The sequence below is a fragment of the Salvelinus namaycush genome, unplaced genomic scaffold (assembly GCF_016432855.1).
Source record: "Salvelinus namaycush isolate Seneca unplaced genomic scaffold, SaNama_1.0 Scaffold26, whole genome shotgun sequence".
NCBI lineage: Eukaryota > Metazoa > Chordata > Actinopteri > Salmoniformes > Salmonidae > Salvelinus > Salvelinus namaycush.
In genome coordinates, this window is record NW_024059452.1 from 228,424 (window position 1) to 245,019 (window position 16,596).

At 39.9% G+C, this 16,596-nt stretch overlaps 1 long non-coding RNA gene across 1 annotated transcript; it reads left to right on the forward strand.

Annotated features, from left to right (window-relative positions):
- The first annotated feature begins 286 nt into the window (after positions 1-286).
- Positions 287-15,013, forward strand: LOC120039214. Its single transcript, XR_005475331.1, has 2 exons — positions 287-806; positions 14,828-15,013. It is a non-coding gene; the product is annotated as an uncharacterized LOC120039214 (long non-coding RNA).
- The last annotated feature ends 1,583 nt before the right edge of the window (positions 15,014-16,596 follow it).

Here is a 16,596-nt window from a genome sequence, read left to right on the forward strand (position 1 = left end):
TCACACCAACGTATACACACAGGAGAGAAGCCTTACTACTGCTCTGACTGTGGGAAGAGTTTCTCTCGATTGGATACCTTAAAATCACATGAACGTATACATACAGGAACGAAGCGTTACTACTGCTCTGACTTTAGGAAGAGTTTCTCCCACCAGGGTATCTTAATAAAACACCAACGTCTACACACAGGAGAGAAGCCTTACTCCTGCTGTGACTGTGGAAAATGCTTCACAACATCATCTGATCTAAAAGTTCACCAGAGAACACACACTGGAGAAAAGCCTTACATCTGCTCTGACTGTGGGAAGAGTTTCTCTCAACAGAACCATTTAAAAACACACCAACGTATACACACAGGAGAGAAGCCTTACTACTGCTCTGTCTGTGAGAAGAGTTTCTCTCAAGAGAGCAACTTAAAAACACACCAACGTATACACACAGGAGAGAAGCCTTACTACTGCTCTGACTGTGGGAAGAGTTACTCTCAAGAGAGCAACTTAAAAACACACCAACGTAAACATAAAGGAGAGAAGCCTCATCAGTTCTCTCAGACCGGATAAGATTAAAATCACTCCATCACTCAATTTTCATCTCATTGCTTGACTTGGACTGAAATAGGTGCCGGTACTGTTTTATATTTAGCTTCCACCACATACATCATTCATAATTAACTTATCTGTAATAAAATATAAATTGGTATGTGTTATTCACTGACATGTGGACTTAAACTTAATTGTGTTCTGTGACATTTTAATCACTGTGTTTTAGAGATGATCTCTTTATCTATGTATGTTTCTGTTGTGAGGTCAACACACGTCTAGCAGATTGAATTAGTCTGTCATAGGTTGTTATTCTATTCGTATTATATGGTCATTCATCAGTTCTGCCCTACAAAGGAACTCACTGATGTACTTTCTGCAGATTCAGTTTGTTATATTTTCCATGTTGTTAGAGAGTCAGGGGTTGTACATTGTTATTAAAATAACAAGAATGATCAAATTGCATCAGTCAATAGTTCTTTTTTTTACTACTACAGAATTTTCAGTTTCAGATCATTATTTTTAACTATTGGAAAAGTACAAATAATTTGGACAAGTGGCAAAAAAAGACAATGTCAAGCCCTGACATACTTAAGAAGGTACAAACTGCACTTTATATACTAAAGTATGTGGACACCCCTTCAAATTAGTGGATTCGGCTATTTCAGCCACACCCGTTGCTGACAGGTGTATAAAATCGAGCACACCGCCATGCAATCTCCATAGACAAACACTGGCAGTAGAATGGCCTTACTGAAGAGCTCAGTTACTTTCAAAGTGGCACCGTCATAGGATGCCACCTTTCCAACAAGTCAGTTCGTCAAATTTCCGCCGTGCTAGAGCTGCCCTGATCAACTGTAAGTGCTGTTATTGTGAAGTGGAAACATCTACGAGCAACAAAGTCTCAGCCGCAAAGTGGTAGTGCATAAAAATCGCCTGTCCTCGGTTGCAACACTCACTACCGAGTTCCAAACTGCCTCTGGAAGCAATGTCAGCACAAGAACTGTTTGTCTGGAGCTTCATGAAATGGGTTTCCATGGCTGAACAGCCACACACAAGCCTAAGATCACCATGCACAATGCTAAGCGTCGGCTGGAGTGGTGAAGTGAAGGGAAATCTTAATGCTACAGCATACAATGACATTCTAGATGATTCTGTGCTTCCAACTTTGTGGCAACAGTTTGGGCAATCACCGGGTGGTAGTTGTCCCATGGATGATTTCTCCCCTCTCTCTCCAGCTCTTTCATAGTTACCATTGGCCTCTTGGTTGCTTCTCGGTCTAATACCTTCCTTACCCGGTCACTGAGTTTTGGTGGACGGCCTTCTCTAGTCAGAAGTAGCGATTGTGCCATATTCTTTCCATTTATTTATTTATTTTTAGAATGGATTTAACAGTGAGTTCTTGACCTACTGATGGTGTGGCTGCTATGACAACTGGCTGTTCAGACTGTACTCAGGCCTGTACTGACATGTGTCTGTAGCTGTAGGGTTCCCTATAAAGTGCATAGGGCCCAGGTAAAAAGTTGTGTATTGAGTTCAACACAGTGTTCATTTTCAGATACTTTCCGTCTTCCTTCTATCCAGATCCAACCTTGAAGCATAATTAATCTACCCAGTGTATGATAACCATCTTCAATGAGCATGAATTCATGAGCTGTAATTACAGATTCCATATGGGGAGAGGCCACAGAACAGGGGATGAGGAGGAGGAGGGCTCCACAGAACAGATTCAATCAAATGTATCCTGCATCTGTCTCTCTCTCTCTGTCTCTCTCCATTTCCCTCTCTGTCCCTCTCTTTCTCCCCCCTCTCTCCATTCCCCCCTATCCCCTCTCTCTGTCTCTCCCTGCCTTCCTCTCTCCCTCCCTGTCTTCCTCTCTCCCTCCCAATCTCTCCCTCTCTCGTAACAACCATGTTAATTAAAGTAGTTGAACAATCAGGTGCTCTCTCTCAGTATAAGTGGAGGAGTAATCTGCCGGAGGCTGAGCATTTCATATGATCTTAACCAGACATAAACAAATTCAATTCCTACAGCTTGATGGACAAAACGTGGTGTGTTTAATTCAAATAATCAGCACAAGGTAAGAAGTCCATCAGACCATGGGCCCTGATCAAAACAAGTAGTGAAGTCAGAGCTTGATTACAACCAAAACGCGTTTATTTGGCTCCCTCAGTTATGGCTTGACCAGTAAAAACAAGAACATGAACTCAGCAAAAAAAGAAACGTCTCTTTTTCAGGACCCTGTCTTTCAAAGATAATACCCTTATTGGCCTTCTTGCAACACCTGAGTTAAGAAAATATTTACTAAATAAACTAATGCAACATATTGAATGCCAACCACCATTAAACCTACCGAAGAAGAAGAAGTCCTGTTGCGCTTTGATAGTCGGGGAACAGGAAGTTCCGGGCAGGCTCCAGCCACAATTGTTCTCTGAAGACGATAGGGTGAATGTCCGTTTCTAAAGTATTACTAAAGGTATGCAATAGCACGTTTAAACTTTATAATATCTTAAGAACATGTTGTAACGTGTTAGGTAACAAATTCGTCAAGGTATTGTCGCGTTTGCTAAAGGTTTTATGACGTTATATTTGTGCTTAACCGAGTGAGTGAAGAACGTGATTAAATATAATTTTAGAAGTCACATTTAGTTAACGTTAGCTAAGCTAAGTTTAGACTTTGGGTTTGTCAGAGTGAATGAATCTACATTATTTCGTCAATCTAATTTCATAAAGAATCAATTTGTTTTAGATTTCTGAGTTCGTTTGACATGTTTATTATTATTTCCATATGTTAATGGCTGGTAAAATGGCGGCGCCTCTCGGTCTGAGTCAATAGACTTGCAGGCAGTGCGGCTGCACCAGAGAGACAATTTCAGGGTTGTTTTACTGTTTAGAAGCAGAATGTCATGTTCATCTGATTTCTACATGTCACTGTAACAACATTCAGACACATTCCGTTGTTTCTATATTCATCTATAATTGTTACTATGGTGTGAATGGGAAATACAATCTGTTTTTTTGAGTGAAAGTGGAAAATAGTACATTGTTCTGCCTCAAACTGCAACCATGTATTAATTGTTTAATTAGTAATTTGTGAATTTAGGAAGACTACTATAGCTTAACTGCACTTAGGGAGTGGACATTATTTTTAATAAGGACATCTGAAAGGAAAATGGATGGCCGTCCGGTCAGAAAAATATATTAGACATAAACCCTCCCTGAACGCCGAAGAAAAAGTATCCCCTATAGCCAAAATAATTATTAAAACAAAGTGGATAGTAGAGAACATGTCTACCGTTTACCCTCACTTCTTGGACAAACCAGAGCTTTTAGATATGCCATTTTAGAAACTGTGCTTCATCCTGTAAGCATTACATGGCAACGCAGGAATGTTGATAGCGTACAGTGCTGCGGGCCAGATGTTTGTGGGTTGGCAGACCATCGTGAACAAGAGTAGGGGTGGATATATCTCTTATGGTAAAATCATTCCATGAATCTATCATCGTATTTGCAGGTCTGAGAAAAAAATAGCCTTTTATAAACATTTCATGCAAGTCTACGTCATTTTACGTTTTAGCAGAATCTTTTTTAATACCACACAGGCTAAGAATGGACAGACAGAGAGAGAGGCCTGTGTGTTCATCTCATATTTCTCCGATGCCAAATCAATGTGTCTCGTAGTACAACGAAACTGTCCCTGTTTGCAAATAATGAAATGTGAGACCATCTGATCATGGTACTTTAAATAGTTAGTCCTACCTTTACACTAAATAGTTAGGCCTACCTTTCCTCTCCAGACAGAGTAAAAGCCAATTCATGTTTGATCCCAAAATGTGTTCGGAAGCTTCTTAGGGACAGTGTGACACAATTTCTGAACCCACGGAGGCATGCAGAGGTCAAATCAATCTCCTAACACAGCCCCTCAAGTTTTGTAACAATGTGAAGGGCTCCGTATAGCTCTGCATTGATTGGTGGGCGTGAGGTCCAGTATAAACACAAACTCACTTCCTTGACAACAGCTCTGCTCCGTTAAGCGCAAGAAGTATAAAAGCCCGGATGTCTGCGGAAGATGCATCTGCAGTAAATACTGTATGGCCACTTCAGATATCGGATTGACCATCCAGTCTTTTAGCAGAGAAATGTACATCTCTCACTGCTGGCTACTCTCATTCTGTGTCTTTAACCCAACAAGTATTTCCCTAAAAGCTGTCTGGGTTTAAACGTCTTCTATTGTACAGAAGCTAAATAGCTTAATCAATTGGTAGTGACAGAATTAGATTACTTCCCAAGAAAAGTCATATTTTTGTCTCCTGGGCTATAGAGGGTTATATCTCAGCCTCTGAATGTCAAAGAAACAAAGGAAAGTATTTCCTGGTAGTTTTACAGCTTGTTTGTAGCATAAAGCAGCGCGGACCAAAACACTGTTATATGTCCCTTTATATAATCAGATCAGTTTTATTTTCTTCATGTTAATCTAACAAGAGCCTGTGCTTTTTGACATCTTCTTCACTAAAAGAGGCCTATGGCATAACCACTCATACCCCCTCACACCCCCCCAAGTGGAGTCTGGCTTTTAACTCAACAGCCCTTCACTGACATGGAGGTAGGCTATTTAAAGAGTGCATGGTGGGTGGAGGAATAGGCTAGTCCGCGTTCAAGATAGTGATTATGTTTTGGAGGGGACTAGGTCTAATCAACAACAAAATGTGAAGAAACCTTTCACTCTCTTCCTCAACTGCCACCATAGGCCGACACAGCACAGCCATTGGTTAGGATAGGCCGACACAGCACAGCCATTGGTTAGGATAGGCATACACAGCACAGCCATTGGTTAGGCAGCATTTAAAAAAAAGGTATTGGATCAACAAGCTGAGCAAGTCGGGGCTCAGGGTTGGAATAACCTTTGCAGTGTGTAATACAGCCTAGTTGTATTTACACCATCCCAGCAACTATCCTAGAACCACATTATAACTTTGCTCTGTGCTTCTCCCAGCATGCACATCGTATCCTATAGCCCAGGGCTCTCCAACCCTGTTCCTGGAGAGCTACAGTCCTGTAGGCTTTAGCTCCAACCCTAATCTAGCACACCTGATTCTAATAATTAACTGGTTGATAAACTAAACCAACAGCGTTGGAGTGTGAACCTACAGGAGGGTAGCTCTCTAGGAACATGGTTGGAGTTAAAACCTACAGGAGGGCAGCTCTCTAGGAACATGGTTGGAGTTAAAACCTACAGGAGGGTATCTCTCCAGGAACAGGGTTGGAGTTAAAACCTACAGGAGGGTAGCTCTCCAGGAACAGGGTTGGAGTTAAAACCTACAGGAGGGTAGCTCTCCAGGAACAGGGTTGGAGTTAAAACCTACAGGAGGGTAGATCTCCAGGAACAGGGTTGGAGTTAAAACCTACAGGAGGGTTGCTCTCCAGGAACATGGTTGGAGTTAAAACCTACAGGAGGGTAGCTCTCCAGAAACATGGTTGGAGTTAAAACCTACAGGAGGGTTGCTCTCCAGGAACAGGGTTGGACAGCCCTGCTTTAGCCTATAGGCTATGGATCATTTGATTGACACCACACTAAATAGCCTATAGGCACACTTGATATTGCACGCCCAGCAGAGAATCAGAGATGAGGGGCGGCATCGGGCACACATTGATATATAGCCAATCAGCGTTCAGGGTTCGTACCACCCAGTTTATAAAGCCTAATAAGCAAGTAATTGTAAAACACTGAGAAATATTGACATTTCATCAATTACAAATGACATGACCCTCTTCTGGACTAGATTAAAACAATTCTCAACCCTCTCCTTGACTGAAATTGAAAAAGCATAACCCTTATTTTCCTCCAGGTAACCATTCTGGACATTTAGATCCATCTCTTACTTTGGGTCATTTAACCTGTTTGGCGTGCAAGCCCGACACCGGTACACTTATGACAACAGCCAGCTCAAAGTGCAGGGCGCGAAATTCAAAAGATTTTTCTTTTTTAAATATTTAACTTTCACACATTAACAAGTCCAATACAGCATATGAAAGGTACACATCTTGTGAATCAAGCCAACATGTCCGATTTTTAAAATGTTTTACAGGGAAGACAAAATATGTAAATCTATTAGCTAACCACGTTAGCAAAAGACACCACTTTTTTTTACTCCAACAGTTTTTTACTCCATCAGTAGCTATCACAAATTCGACCAAATAAAGATATAAATAGCCACTAACCAAGAAAAAACTTCATCAGATGACAGTCTGATAACATATTTATTGTATAGCATATGTTTTGTTAGAAAAATTTGCATATTTCAGGTATAAATCATAGTTTACATTGCAGCTACATTCAGAAATTGCACCGAAAGCAGCCATAATATTTACAGACACCAACGTCAAATACCTAATTACTCATCATAAAACATTTCTGAAAAATACATAGTGTACAGCAATTGAAAGACAGGCATCTTGTGATTCCAGACAATATTTCCGATTTATCAAGTGTTTTACAGCGAAAACACAATATAGCGTTATATTAGCGTAGCCACAATAGCCAAAAACACAAGCAATTTCCCAGTAGCAAAAGTAAGCGATCGTAACAAACAGGCAAAAGATATATAATTTTTGACTAACCTTGATTTTCTTCCTCAGATGACAGTCCTATAACATCAGGTTATACATACACTTATGTTTTGTTCAAAAATGTGCATATTTAGAGCTGAAATCAGTGGTTACCCATTATGCTAACGTAGCTACTATTTCCCACAACGTTCGGATATTTTACTGACACTTTTTCTGACACACATATTCTGACCAAATAGCTATTCATAAACATAACTAAAAAATACATGTTGTATAGGAAATGATAGATCCATTAGTTATTAATGAAATCACAGTGTTAGAATTCTAAAAATAACTTCATTACGTTATGCAGCTTCGGTATAGCTTAGAGTAGCCAAAACGTTGGCCGCCCACGACTAGTACACAGTTCGACAGATATATGAAATAGCATCATAAAATGTTTCTTACTTTTGCTGATCTTTCATCAGAATGTTGGACAAGGTGTCCTTTGTCCAGAACAGTCGGTGTTTGGATTTAGAACCTTCATTTTCCCTCTCGATTTAGGAAGCGCACTTGCCAAGTGGCACAGATCTCTCCAACGTAAACAAAGTCAGAGAACGGAACACGGCAAAACTCCCGAAAAAATTTCAATAATCTGATTGAACTATATTGAAAAAACATACTTTACGATGATATGGTCACATGTATCAAATAAAATCTAAGACGGAGATGTTAGTCGTCCATAACGAGAGCAAAACAGAAGGCAAATCCATGTCCTCTTTCGCGCGCTCCAGAAACAGGAAGTGGACGGTCACGTCAAACAAAGAGCTTTAATTCCACCTCAGACCAAGATAAACACGAAAAAATTTCTCTCACCGCCTCTTGACAACCAGGGGAAGGTGTATGAAGTGTATGTAGACTCTTACGTATCATGCCCATGTATAGGCAGGAAGTTGAACAGAGCATCGATTTCTGACATTCCACTTCCTGGTCAGGAAGTGTGCTGCAGAATGACTTCTGTTTCACTCAGAGAAATAATTCAAACGGTTTTAGAAACTAGAGAGTGTTTTCTATCCAATAGTAATAATAATATGCATATTGTACGAGCAAGAATTGAGTACGAGGCCGTTTGAAATGGGCACGATTTAACTGGCTACTCAATACTGCCCCTTGCAGCCATAACAGGTTAAAGTCTGAACTTTCTGTCTAATGTTTTGAATTAATGTTTTGTTGTCAATGTTTAACTACCTGATCTATTGTAATGAGAGAATTGAACAACAAAAAAGATAATACATTTTTGGAGGACAAAGAAAGCGCCAGAACTGTCAAGATTGTTTTCTGTTTGTCCTTACTACTACAGGCTGACTCAGATTAAGTCTGAGGTTTGTAACATCAACAGAGGACAATCCCAGCCTGCCACTCTCCTTCCACACTGAGTCCAAACCTACAGTCACCGGGTCCTGATTGTGACAGTGGAGCCCAGTTTGCACTGCAGGATCCAGAGATGGCATCAGTGACGCTGGAAGACTGCAGTCAAACACTGGAGCTGAATGTCAACATTAAAGATGAAGAAGAGGAGGAGGAGATTGGGAAATCTGTTTCTCATGGTAACAGCAGGTTCCTCATAAATTAGACTGGGTCATAAGTAGAGGTCGACCGATTATGATTTTTCAATGCCGATACCGATTATTGGAGGACAAAAAAAGCCGATACCGATTAATCGGCCGATTTATTAAAAAAACATTTATTTTTAAATATATATATCATACACACACACACATTTTTGTAATAATGACAATTGCAACAATACTGAATGAACAATGAACACTTTTATTTTAACTTAATATAATACAAAAATACACACACACGCACACAGCTCTGAAGTGACAATGATACTGAAGAGTCTGCTTAGGAGACAAATACTCTCAACTGTTTGAATAAAACTAGAGTTTAAGTTACCTGTGATGAATGTTGAAAACAAAAACTTTAATTTCTATATGCAGGAAATCCTATTTTAATAATGGGCATGGTAAGAATTGACAACCAAAGTGCGAGTCATAATTCCCATGACACATTCTAGCAAAATCTGAAAAGTGGTTTATTTTTGGATTCACTTAAAATAAGGTCTGTGTTTCGTGTAGGCTTACATCACCGTGCCAATTTTATAACTGTGTAGATATCCATAGGACAAGGTAACTCTGATCAATATTGGCTAAATATAAGCGAAGATACATTTTTTTGTAGAGTGGATTTATGAAAATATGTTGACAAACGTTACCTTATCCTAGTGAGATTTACACGGGTATCAAAACGTCGAGGCGGTTTAAGCCTGCACGAAACACAGACCTTATTTGAAGAAGATCAAGACATTCTCTATGGAAGACATGAACGGTAAAATAACGAAGGAACCCCTTTCAAATTCAGCCGCAAGTTATTACAGGAATTATAACGCGTCGACTATTTCTCTCTAAACCATATACCTTTGGCTAATCTGGAAACTATCACCTCGAAAACAAAACATTTATTCCGTTCCGTATTTTATCTAACGGGTGGCATCCATGAGTCTAAATATTCCTGTTACATTGCACAACCTTCAATGTTGTCATAATTCTGGCAAATTAGTTCGCAAAGAGCCAGGCGGCCCAAACTGTTGCATATACCCTGACTCTGCGTGCAATGAACGCAAGAGAAATGACACAATTTCACCTGGTTAATATTGCCTGCTAACCTGGATTTCTTTTAGCTAAATATGCAGGTTTAAAAATATATACTTGTGTATTGATTTTAAGAAAGGCATTGATGTTTATGGTTAAGTACACATTGGAGCAATGACAGTCATTGATTGATTGTTTTTTATAAGATAAGTTTAATGCTAGCTAGCAACTTACCTTAGCTTACTGCATTCGCTAACAGGCAGGCTCCTCGTGGAGTGCAATGTAATCAGGTGTTAGAGCATTGGACTAGTTAACTGTAAGGTTGTAAGATTGGATCCCCCGAGCTGACAAGGTTAAAAATCTGTCGTTCTGCCTCGTTCCTAGGCCGTCATTGAAAATAAGAATGTGTTCTCAACTGACTTGCCTAGTTAAATAAAGATTAAATAAAGGTGTAAAATAAATAAATAATCGGCAAATCGGTGCCCAAAAATACCGATTTCCAATTGTTATGAAAACTTGAAATCGGCCCCGATTTCAAAAGTACATTTCTTGTCTTCCATAATTTGGTCAGATATACTTGGATGTGTAGCGTCAGCGTTTGTTGCTGGCGTGTCATCCCTAAGTTTGCTTATCTTGCCAATGAAGAAAATCATTACAGTAGTTGGCAATATCAGTTGGTTTTGTGATGAATGAGACATCTGATCCAATGAATGAAGGAGCCGAGTTGGCTTTTCCCCCCAGAATTTCATTTAAGGTGCCCCAAAGCTTTTTACTATCATTCTTTATGTCATTTATCTTTGTTTCATAGTGTAGTTACTTTTTCTTTAGTTTAGTCACATGATTTCTTAATTTACATTACATTTTGCCAATCAGTTGGGCTGCCAGACTTATTTGCCATTCCTTTTGCCTCATCCCTCTCAACAATACAATTTTTCAATACCTCATCAATCCAAGGAGATTTAAGTCTTTATAGTAATTTTCTTAATGGGTTCGTGCTTATTAGTAACTGCAATAAGCAATTTTATAAATGTGTGAAGTGCAGCGTCTGGTTGCTCCTCATTACACACCAGACCAGCAAATATTCTTTACATCACCAACATATGAATCACTACAAAACTTATTGTATGACCTCTTACACTCTATATTAGGCCCAACCTTTGGAGCTTTGGTTTTCCTAGATATGTTTATTATATTGTGATCAATACATCCTGTAGATGTGGATACTGCTTTAAAGCACATTTCTGCAGCATTAGTAAAGATGTGATCAATACCTGTTTCATTCCTGTGCTGTTATAAATACCCTGGTAGGTTGACTGACTGGTTACATTTAGATTTTTGTTGTTGAGTGGGCAGCTTGATGAGAGCCAGTCAATGTTTCACATGTTATCCAGATACTGACTGTTAGCACCTAGTGGTCTATAGCAGCTTCCCACCAGAATGGGCTTCAGGTGAGGCAGATGAACCTGTAACCATATTACCTCAACAGTATTTAACATTAGATCGTCTCTAATCTTTACAGGTATATGGTTCTGAATATAGACCGCAACACCGCCTCTGTTGGCATTTCTGTATTTTCGGTAAATGTTAGAACCATGTATTTGTTAAGCTCGTTGAAATGAGTAGACCAATGCGCAGCGTGTAGAGTTCCACATATTTTTAATAAACTGAAACTCACCAAAACAAACAATAAAGCATAAACGAAACGTGAAGCTACTGGTGAGCACTCAGGCAACTCAATGTAGACAAGATCCCACGAATACCAATGGGGAAATGGCTACCTAAATATGATCCCCAATCAGAGACAACGATAAACAGCTGCCTCTGATTGGGAACCATATCAGGCCACCATAGAAAAACAAAAAACACCTAGATGACCACCCAAGTCACTATCACGCCCCAACCAACACAGAGAGTAACAGCTTACTATGGTCAGGGCGTGACAGTATTGCTACCACTGTAACATCAAAGTTATTATCTCAGTGAGTGTCAGAGTATGAATGTCATCTGTTACAAGCAAGTTATTGACTTCATGGACCTTGTTTCTTAGGCTACATATGTTAACCTGTCTGTCACCCGGGTTCCGCTAGCGGAACTCCTCCCACATTCCACTGAAAAGGCAGAGCGTGAAATTCAAAAAATATTTTTGAGAAATATTTAACTTTCACACATTAACAAGTCCAATACAGCAAATGAAAGATACACATCTTGTGAATCCAGTCAACATGTCCGATTTTTAAAATGTTTTACAGCGAAAACACCACATATATTTATGTTAGCTCACCACCAAATACAAAAAAGGACAGACATTTTTCACAGCACAGGTAGCATGCACAAAGCGAACCTAACTAACCAAGAACCAACTAAACTAACCAAGAAACAACTTCATCAGATGACAGTCTTATAACATGTTATACAATAAATCTATGTTTTGTTCGAAAAATGTGCATATTTGAGGTATAAATCAGTTTTACATTGCAGCTACCATCACAGCTACCGTCAGAAATAGCACCGAAGCAGCCAGAGTAATTACAGACACCAACGTCAAATACCTAAATACTCATCATAAAACATTTCTGAAAAATCGATGGTGTACAGCAAATTAAAGACAAACATCTTGTGAATCCAGCCAATATTTCCGATTTTTTTAACGTGTTTTACAGCGAAAACACAATATAGCATTATATTAGCTTACGACAATAGCCTACCACACTACCGCATTCATTCATCAAGGCACGTTAGCGATAGCAATAGGCACGTTAGCGATAGCGAATAAACCAGCAAAAGATATTAATTTTCACTAACCTTCATAAACCATCAGATGACAGTCCTATAACATCAGGTTATAGGTTGCTTGATTGTTTTTAATGCTTTACTGAGAAGCTTATCAGGTAGACTTATATTATGTACATTGGAGCTGATAGTGCAGGGTGAGCTGCACAAAGTGGTCTTCTTACTAGGGCACACCGGTAGCCATGCTGGTTAAGTGTGGCTTTGAATTCTAAATAAATCACTGACAGTGTCACCAGCAAAGCCTCCATTGCTTCACGTTGGGAACCACACATGCGGAGAGCATCCGTTCACCCACACCACGTCTCAGAAAGACATGGCGATTGGAACCAAAAGGACAGACCAAAGGACAAACTTCCCCCGGTCTAATGTCCATTGCTCGTGTTTCTTGGCCCAAGTAATTCTCTTCTTCATATTGGTGTCCTTTAGTAGTGGTTTATTTGCATCAATTCGACCATGAAGGCCTGATTCACGCAGTCTCCTCTGAACAGTTGATGTTGAGATGTCTGTTACTTGAACTCTGTGAAGCATTTCTTTGGGCTGCAATCTGAGGTGCAGTTATTCTAATGAACTTATCCTCTGCAGCAGAGGTAACTCTGGGTCTTCCTTTCCTGTGGTTGTCCTCATGAGAGACAGTTTCATCATTGCACTTGATGGATTTTGTGACTGCACTTGAAGAAACTTTAAAAGTTCTTGAAATGTTCCGTATTGAGTGACCTTCATGTCTTAAAGTAATGATGGACTGTCATTTCTCTTTGCTTATTTGAGCTGTTTAGGGCTATCTTCTGTATACCACCTCTACCTTGTCACAACACAGGTGATTAGCTCAAATGCATTAAGAAGGAAAGAAATTCCACAAATTAACTTTTAACAAGGCACACCTGTTAATTGAAATGCATTCCAGGTGACTTCCTCATGAAGCTGGTTGAGAGAATGCAAAGCTTTCATCAAGGCAAAGGGTGGCTAATTTGAAAAATTGAAAATATATTTTTGTTGTCTTCACTATTATTCTACAATGTAGAAATAGTAAAAATAAAGAAAAACACCTGAATGAGTAGGTGTTCAAACTTTTGACTGGTACTGTATATCACACCAACTGACTGGTTCTTCTGATGTTTACACAGGAGACCGTGTTGAGACATTCTCTACATCCAGAGAGACACAGCAGGAAGACCACAGAGCTAAGAGGTCTCACCACTGCCCACATTGTGAGGAGAATTTTCCAATTCTATCAAAGCTAAAAGTACACTTAAAAATACACACAGGAGACAATCTGTATTCCTGTACTGACTGTGGGAAGAGATTCACAACATCAAGGGCTCTGACACTTCATCAGAGTGCACACAGGAGAGAAGCCTTACTCCTGCTCGTACTGTGGAAAATGCTTCACAACATCATCTGAGTTAACAGTTCATCAGAGAACACACACTGGAGAAAAGCCTTATATCTGCTCTGACTGTGGGAAGAGTTTCTCCCACCTGTGTAACTTTAAAGCACACCAACGTATACATGCAGGAGAGAAGCCGTTCTCCTGCTCTGACTGTGGGAAGAGTTTCTCTCAACAGAACCATTTAAAATCACACCAACGTATACACACAGGAGAGAAGCCTTACTACTGCTCTGACTGTGGGAAGAGTTTCTCTCGATTGGATACCTTAAAATCACATGAACGTATACATACAGGAACGAAGCGTTACTACTGCTCTGACTGTAGGAAGAGTTTCTCCCACCAGGGTATCTTAAAAAAACACCAACGTCTACACACAGGAGAGAAGCCTTACTCCTGCTGTGACTGTGGAAAATGCTTCACAACATCATCTGATCTAAAAGTTCACCAGAGAACACACACAGGAGAGAAGCCTTACTACTGCTCTGTCTGTGAGAAGAGTTTCTCTCAAGAGAGCAACTTAAAAACACACCAACGTATACACACAGGAGAGAAGCCTTACTACTGCTCTGACTGTGGGAAGAGTTACTCTCAAGAGAGCAACTTAAAAACACACCAACGTAAACATAAAGGAGAGAAGCCTCATCAGTTCTCTCAGACCGGATAAGATTAAAATCACTCCATCACTCAATTTTCATCTCATTGCTTGACTTGGACTGAAATAGGTGCCGGTACTGTTTTATATTTAGCTTCCACCACATACATCATTCATAATTAACTTATCTGTAATAAAATATAAATTGGTATGTGTTATTCACTGACATGTGGACTTAAACTTAATTGTGTTCTGTGACATTTTAATCACTGTGTTTTAGAGATGATCTCTTTATCTATGTATGTTTCTGTTGTGAGGTCAAGATTGAATTAGTCTGTCATAGGTTGTTATTCTATTCGTATTATATGGTCATTCATCAGTTCTGCCCTACAAAGGAACTCACTGATGTACTTTCTGCAGATTCAGTTTGTTATATTTTCCATGTTGTTAGAGAGTCAGGGGTTGTACATTGTTATTAAAATAACAAGAATGATCAAATTGCATCAGTCAATAGTTCTTTTTTTTACTACTACAGAATTTTCAGTTTCAGATCATTATTTTTAACTATTGGAAAAGTACAAATAATTTGGACAAGTGGCAAAAAAAGACAATGTCAAGCCCTGACATACTTAAGAAGGTACAAACTGCACTTTATATACTAAAGTATGTGGACACCCCTTCAAATTAGTGGATTCGGCTATTTCAGCCACACCCGTTGCTGACAGGTGTATAAAATCGAGCACACCGCCATGCAATCTCCATAGACAAACACTGGCAGTAGAATGGCCTTACTGAAGAGCTCAGTTACTTTCAAAGTGGCACCGTCATAGGATGCCACCTTTCCAACAAGTCAGTTCGTCAAATTTCCGCCGTGCTAGAGCTGCCCTGATCAACTGTAAGTGCTGTTATTGTGAAGTGGAAACATCTACGAGCAACAAAGTCTCAGCCGCAAAGTGGTAGTGCATAAAAATCGCCTGTCCTCGGTTGCAACACTCACTACCGAGTTCCAAACTGCCTCTGGAAGCAATGTCAGCACAAGAACTGTTTGTCTGGAGCTTCATGAAATGGGTTTCCATGGCTGAACAGCCACACACAAGCCTAAGATCACCATGCACAATGCTAAGCGTCGGCTGGAGTGGTGAAGTGAAGGGAAATCTTAATGCTACAGCATACAATGACATTCTAGATGATTCTGTGCTTCCAACTTTGTGGCAACAGTTTGGGCAATGACCGGGTGGTAGTTGTCCCATGGATGATTTCTCCCCTCTCTCTCCAGCTCTTTTATAGTTACCATTGGCCTCTTGGTTGCTTCTCGGTCTAATACCTTCCTTACCCGGTCACTGAGTTTTGGTGGACGGCCTTCTCTAGTCAGAAGTAGCGATTGTGCCATATTCTTTCCATTTATTTATTTATTTTTAGAATGGATTTAACAGTGAGTTCTTGACCTATTGATGGTGTGGCTGCTATGACAACGGGCTGTTCAGACTGTACTCAGGCCTGTACTGACATGTGTGTCTGTAGCTGTAGGGTTCCCTATAAAGTGCATAGGGCCCAGGTAAAAAGTTGTGTATTGAGTTCAACACAGTGTTCATTTTCAGATACTTTCCGTCTTCCTTCTATCCAGATCCAACCTTGAAGCATAATTAATCTACCCAGTGTATGATAACCATCTTCAATGAGCATGAATTCATTAGCTGTAATTACAGATTTCATATGGGGAGAGGCCACAGAACAGGGGATGAGGAGGAAGAGGGCTCCACAGAACAGATTCAATCAAATTTATCCTGCATTTGTCGCTCTCTCTCTCTCTCCATTTCTCTCTCCCTCCCCCCTCTCTCCATTCCCCCCATCCTCTCTCTGTCTCTTCCTCTCTCCCTCCCTGTCTTCATCTCTCCCTCCATCTTTCTCCCTCCCGATCTCTCCCTCTCTCGTAACAACCATGTTAATTCAAGTAGTTGAACAATCAGGTGCTCTGAGTAATCTGCCGGAGGCTGAGCATTTCATATGATCTTAACCAGACATAAACAAATTCAATTCCTACAGCTTGATGGACAAAACGTGGTGTGTTTAATTCAAATAATCAGCA